The 7,467-nt window shown below is 33.5% G+C and overlaps 1 protein-coding gene across 4 annotated transcripts in view; it reads left to right on the top strand.

Annotated features, from left to right (window-relative positions):
* Nucleotides 1-7,467, top strand: part of dmtn (dematin actin binding protein) — a 28,441-nt gene that overhangs the window by 11,175 nt on the left and 9,799 nt on the right. The window lies entirely within an intron of this gene.

Below are 7,467 nucleotides of genomic sequence, written 5' to 3'. Positions count from 1 at the left end.
ACAAAAAAAAAAAAAAAAAAAAAACCCGGACTGCCTCAATTAACAAATATATACAACATAGTATTCAAAATTGTTTTATAAATCCAATACTTCAGAAATGTATATTAAAAAAAAATAGAAGGGGAGGTTTACAGAATACAGAAATTTAATTTCCAAGAGTCTCAAGATAGGTCCCCATGTTTTCAAGCTGTTTAATGCCACTCAGCGGGTGTTGCATGCATCAGTCCTCCGACATTCTTCTTTACAAATCCTCGTTTTGTACTTCTAATAAGTGACCGTTGTTTTGTTTTGATCTCTTCGCTGCGTTTCCGCGTACGTCACTTCTGAGCGACGCATGCGCAAAGCTGACCTTCATACGTCATTCGCCCGGAGCTGCTTCCGTTTACAACAGTGAGCGCAAGCTAGATTAAAGTGATTATTACATTTTGAATATAGGTATTTTTCTTACAAAAACACATCGATTCGCTACAGGAGGCCTTTGTTCACCCCCCGGAGCCGTGTGAGACGCTTTTTTTTTAATGGATGGGCGCTTTTTATTTAACTTCTTTTGGACTGATGCATGCAACACCCGCTGAGTGGCATTAAACAGCTTGAAAGAGCATAGACAATTTTTAATATAACTCCGACTGGATTCGTCTGAAAGAAGAAAGTCATACACCTAGGATGGCTCTGGGGTGAGTAAAACAGCCTAATTTTCATTTTTGGGTGAACTAACCCTTTAATGCATCAGCTAATGTTAACTAATAGAACCTTATGAAGTATTATCATTTTATCACCAGGATGTTTGTTAATAGATACTTATTTATACTGGTTGAGACAATTTCACCACTAGTTATGAATTAAAAATAGTAATTGAATTGAAAAATGTAATTGTTGTTTCAACATCGAAACAACATTTCATGCTAAACAGTTGTAAAAAGTTTACCAAATACTTATAAATTGTAATTTTAACAGGACAAGTAAGATGTTGAAACATCATCATAATATCCAATATTTAAAAGAGTGATTCAACCTTGATAAATGACAATTATTAACTCATGAATAAACGTTAAAATCCTGGCTGTCCTAGAATGTTATTTTACTGAGATTGTTCATTATTTCTGTCATGCTAATTAATTCAGCGTAAAAGAAAACAGTTATTCAGTCATGTTAAAGTAATAATAATCAGTATTAAAGCAGTAGTATTTCATTAAGGTGTGCTTTTTTCAATAAAGTTGGTTAATGTCTTTTGGCATTGTCTCTGAAGACTTGTCAACACCAATATTGTGAGCAAGTATTTCACCAAAAGATGGCAGATAGATTTGCAGTAGTAGTACTTCATATGAAAAGAAAATCTCAGATCAATCGGCTCTGGTCTCTGCTGTGTTTTGAAGTGATGTGTGCTATCAGATTCCTGCTGGAACAGCAAATGGCTCAATTTTAAGGTTACCTGTAATGTGCACCACAGCACAAACTACAGCATAAAAAACACAATCAAATATATGAAATCTCTATACACTCTCAGAAAAAAAGGTACAAAAGTTGTCACTGGGGCAGGCAGTACCTTTTCAAAAGGCACACCTTTGTACCTAAAGAGTCCATATTGGTACCTTAAAGGTACATATTAGTACCTAAAGTGTACATATTAGTACCTAAAAGGTACAAAAGTGTACCTTTTGAAAAGGTACCACCCCAGTGACAGCTTTTGTACCTTTTTTTCTGACAGTGTACAGTAGGAAACAAGATAGTAAAAAAAAATCATGCAAATGAAAATATTCCCACGTTTGTCATGTAATTATTTAAGTGCTAAATTGTCTTCTCAGTGTGTGAATGTCCAGTAAATCAAACTTTATTTGAGCCTGGTGATCAGGGCCTCTTCTTAGCCAGATTGAACTTGAATTACAGACAGCTTGATGCACATGGGTCCCTTCATCTTAAACGACAGGCCATTTACATTGTGCTCAGGGTGATCAGTCATGTCAGTTAGGAGGTGCTGAGCGTCTCAGTACAACGACCTGACCTGAGCTGATCGCTAACCCTCCTAACCAGCAGGGACAGTCGGCTATGGCTGAGGTCAGGCCAGGGTGGGAAAGATGCAGGAAAGGAAACCAATAGTGATGTTTGGTGCTACAATATATTTCTGTCTCACTGCCTTTTGTGTCAAAGCTTTGTTTAAAGGAAAACATAGAGGTTTTGTCTTTAGAATAGTCAAAAAAGGAAGGTTTAATATGCTGTTTAAGGGTAAATCCCTTAAAAAAAAAAAAAAACTTGTGTGGATTACCCAAAATCAAAAGTAAATTCATTGTATCTAGATAGAATTGCCATATTAGATTCATATGTATTATAATGTTTTTATTTTTTTTATTTTATAATATGAAATTTAATTTATTTATATAGCTCTTTATACAATACGGATTGTTTCAAATCAGTTTCACCACAGGAAAATAGCAGTGTTAATGTTGTAAAATTAATCAATTCTTCAATTTCAGCTGTAATGGAGCTCTACAGAAGATTATAGTGTCATTATTCAGCTCAATCATTTGGCATTATTCAGTTCAATAACAGTGTCGATGTTGTAAAGTTAGTGTCATTTTCCCGCTCAATGCAGTTCAAATTTTGTTCTCATCCAGTAAAGTTAAATTGATAATATTCCTTAATATTAATTCTTTTAAACTGAGCAAGTCAAATTGGCTGTAATTAAATAATCACAGTGTGTAATTAAAGTATTAAAATGAGAAAGTGTTGCCTTAGCAACTAACTGAAATAAGTTGAATTACTAAAGTACTAAAACTGAAACAGATAAAAACCAAAGATAAATATTTAAAAATAATAAAATGACAAAAGCATACGACAAGATCACTAAAACTTAAACGAAAAGTAAAGTATAAATGGATCATTCAAAATATTAATAAATACTATAATAGTATATATAAATAATATTAAAATAACACTACAGTACACAGAAACTCTTTTCATGGAGATCAACTTAAAAATGGCTTTACTTATAGTTGTCTCTGCATATTAAACTGAGCTATTTTATCTTACTTTATAATTAGAAATTGTATTACAGTATTTTTGAAAAAAAAAAAAATTTTAAAAGTTGACTTGAAATTTGAATGTTATTACAGTATTGAGAATTTGAGTGGAAGTGTGTGTAATTGTCATGAAAATAGTGTAACAATGCAAAAAAAAAAAAAAAAACTCGGACAATAGTATTATTTTTTTTATGCAAAATATAATTTTTTTTTCTTCATTTGGTTTTAAGATGAAATATGGCCCAGACATTTCTTTTTGAGATTTATAAATGCAATGCGTTTCCCTTCACATTTTGTCTCTTTTCCCCTGAAGCAAGGCATGAGCAGTCAAAACAAATCGGAACGAAAAACCTCTCACATTACCCCGAGTCAACTTCAGCAATCAAAAAGCTGTTTTTGCAAAAAGAGCATCTTTGCTGACTATTTTAATGCAAGAAAAATGGATTCAAAACGCCTTGAGGCTTGTACCCTGCTTCGAGTGTGCTACTTATGCTCTTGTCATGAAATATTCAAGGCTCATCTTTATATGAAATTGAAATTACTGTTAAAACTAATTAGCACATTAACCATTGCCAACCCGAAACCATCTGTACTGATTGTAACTCTCTGATGTTTTCTGATGCTGGAACCTGATAAATGCTGTGGTCAATTCTCAATTCTCTGCTCATGGTGAAATTGGGTGAGCTGTCATGTCACTTCCCCTCCCACCACACTAACAGGATACCGTCCCTGCATCTAATTAATTAACATCTCATTTCATAAAGACACGAGTCCACTGATCCTCTTAGGGGAGATCAGACGAATGGTGTAACTGCTCTCCTTCAGATTTATTCACACTGATAGCAGCTTTAAAAGTCAATTCTTCCAATACTTGGACAAAAACATGCTATTGATTGAAATATTGATAAATACTACAATATTATATATAAATAATACTAAAATAACACTGCATAGGGTTGCAGTTCTTGGGGATAAGTTTACAAATGGCTTTACTCATAGTTGTCTCTAAGAAAAATGGATTCAAAACGCCTTGAGGCTTGTACCCTGCTTCGAGTGTGCTACTTATGCTCTTGTCATGAAATATTCAAGGCTCATCTTTATATGAAATTGAAATTACTGTTAAAACTAATTAGCACATTAACCATTGCCAACCCGAAACCATCTGTACTGATTGTAACTCTCTGATGTTTTCTGATGCTGGAACCTGATAAATGCTGTGGTCAATTCTCAATTCTCTGCTCATGGTGAAATTGGGTGAGCTGTCATGTCACTTCCCCTCCCACCACACTAACAGGATACCGTCCCTGCATCTAATTAATTAACATCTCATTTCATAAAGACACGAGTCCACTGATCCTCTTAGGGGAGATCAGACGAATGGTGTAACTGCTCTCCTTCAGATTTATTCACACTGATAGCAGCTTTAAAAGTCAATTCTTCCAATACTTGGACAAAAACATGCTATTGATTGAAATATTAATAAATACTACAATATTATATATAAATAATACTAAAATAACACTGCATAGGGTTGCAGTTCTTGGGGATAAGTCTACAAATGGCTTTACTCATAGTTGTCTCTGCAGATTAAACTGAGCTAAGAGAAAGTATTTTAACACAAAAATGACTGAACTACCATAAAACAGATGATATGCATCTCTGAATTCTACGTGTGGAATAACCTGGTTATGCATGTATGGTGTGCTGAGCGCTGAATGTGTGTGATATTGGTGGGTGTGTGGAACACCCTCAGTGGGAGGCTAATTAAATGGATGGCCTTAGACTGAATTTCAGAACTGTTACGCTGAGTCTGCTAATGTGTGATCTTCACAGTGTTGTTTTGGGCAGACTGTCATTTCAGCTCTTCTATTTCTACAATTGGGATTTATATCAAACCATAGTATCATACAAGACTATTGTTATAGTCCATTTCCATTTTCCAACTTGATTTTCACATTTTCTGAAGAAAATGTGACCACAATGCTGGGTTGTTGTGGTGTGATTGCAAAGCCATTGTTATGTGGTTACTGAAGTGTTCTGAGCCATTTTTAGCATAGATTTGCAATGGTTTTCTGGATGGTTGCTAAGTAAAATCGAATATTCCTAACCCCTAAGTACGGGAAATAAAATATAGTTTTCCCCTAAAAATATCAAAATCTAACAAGATTTACTCTTTACGTGACAATTTACGTGATTTAACACAAAAATGACTGAACTACCATAAAACAGATGATATGCATCTCTGAATTCTACGTGTGGAATAACCTGGTTATGCATGTATGGTGTGCTGAGCGCTGAATGTGTGTGATATTGGTGGGTGTGTGGAACACCCTCAGTGGGAGGCTAATTAAATGGATGGCCTTAGACTGAATTTCAGAACTGTTACGCTGAGTCTGCTAATGTGTGATCTTCACAATGTTGTTTTGGGCAGACTGTCATTTCAGCTCTTCTATTTCTACAATTGGGATTTATATCAAACCATAGTATCATACAAGACTATTGTTATAGTCCATTTCCATTTTCCAACTTGATTTTCACATTTTCTGAAGAAAATGTGACCACAATACTGGGTTGTTGTGGTGTGATTGCAAAGCCATTGTTATGTGGTTACTGAAGTGTTCTGAGCCATTTTTAGCATAGATTTGCAATGGTTTTCTGGATGGTTGCTATGTAAAATCGAATATTCCTAACCCCTAAGGAAATTTAGGGGAAATAAAATATAGTTTTCCCCTAAAAATATCAAAATCTAACAAGATTTACTCTTTACGTGACAATTTACGTGAGAAGAAATCGCATTAGAGGGTATTTAATAAAGAATAATAGTACTACGATTTTGGAATACTGTTTTTTTTGGAAGAAAGAAGGAAAATTGTGCCATTCAAATAAAAATAATTTCAAATAATTTCTTTTGAAATTTCTAGAATCCTGAAATGTATAATGGTTTCCGCAAAAATATTAAACAGCGCATGTGTTTCCGACATTGATAATAGTAATAAATGTTTCTTGAGCAACAAATCAGCATATTAGAATGATTTCTGGAGGATCATGTGACACTGAAGACTGGTGTAATGATGCTGAAAATTCAGCTTTGATCACAGGAATAAATTACATTTAAAAAAAAATATTCAATTAGATCAGTGGTTCTCAACTGGTTTGGCCATGGGACCCATGTGCTTTATATATATATATATATATAGGGGGTCTGAATACTTTCCGTACCCACTGTATATATATATATGTATGATTTGTATTGCATTGTTGGCACACACACACAAGTAGCGTCCCCCTTTACTTAACATACACACAAAATATAAGAATATGACTTATACTGATGAATAAACAGCCTATAAGGTAAGGCTATTAAATAGCAGTCCCAAACTAGTTTTTGTTAATACAATTAAGTTGGTATGAGTCACTGCAGTCATTTAAACATATACAAAATAACACAAATTAAAAAAACATGGCATTTTTGGGTTATGGAAACAACAGTTACCATGGTGAATACACAATACTAACATGAGTTGATAATGAAACATGGAAACTGCTCCTGAATAAAATGAATATCATACCTTCCTGCAAATCCTTCCCAGATAACACACAAAGTACCAGTTATGTGGTTTATTGGTACTTTACTTTTATTTCACACATTGCATGCTGGAAGTTTCTTTTGCGCTTTAGTGAAGTGATAAACAGCGTGAGCGTGAAGAGTGTGCACTACGAGCACAGTGTAACGTCTGACATGACAAGAGACTTTTTATTTTGTAACAAGTTGTGAAAATAACGCTAGAGTAATGAGAGTGACATTAAGCCTGACAACATCTCGTCTGACCGCAGTGCATTTTTCTCAGGCACTCTTTCCTTAAACTGCATCTGACAGAAGTGTCAACAGCTTTCAAGCACGTCTTTCAAAAAAACGTCTTGCTTGCATCAGAAAAACATTTAGAATTATGTTTTTTGTTGTTGATGTTTCTTTGACTGTACACTCCACTCAGAACCCACCAGTCGAAACACTGAATTAGAAAACAGTTATTTTAAATTCAAATAATATTTCACGATATTACAGTTTTACTGTATTTTTGATTTAATAAATGTGGCCTTGGTGAGAACTGAAAGAAAAGATGTTTTTCAAAAACAATAAAAATTGAACTGAATTGACCAACTGAATGGTATTGGTATAATTATATAACAATATATTATATAATAATATATATGTATAATAATAATAATTATTATTATTATTTAATAATAATATATTTCTTACAATTCTAATAAATAAAAATAAATGTAATTCAAAAGATACTTTTTGAAATAAATCCTAATGTCTGGCACTTTTTTGTTTCTCAAATCTTTTCTAATAATTAAAAAAAAATTACTGGAAAATTTGATTAAAATTCTGCTTAACAAAATTAGTTTGCCTTAAAGGGATAGTTCACCCAAAAATGAACATTTTATT

The sequence above is a fragment of the Sinocyclocheilus anshuiensis genome, unplaced genomic scaffold (assembly GCF_001515605.1).
Source record: "Sinocyclocheilus anshuiensis isolate Anshui unplaced genomic scaffold, SAMN03320099.WGS_v1.1 scaffold205, whole genome shotgun sequence".
NCBI classification, from domain to species: Eukaryota; Metazoa; Chordata; class Actinopteri; order Cypriniformes; family Cyprinidae; genus Sinocyclocheilus; species Sinocyclocheilus anshuiensis.
The sequence above is the reverse complement of the archived record's forward strand: the minus strand, read 5'-3'. Positions and strand labels throughout refer to the sequence as shown.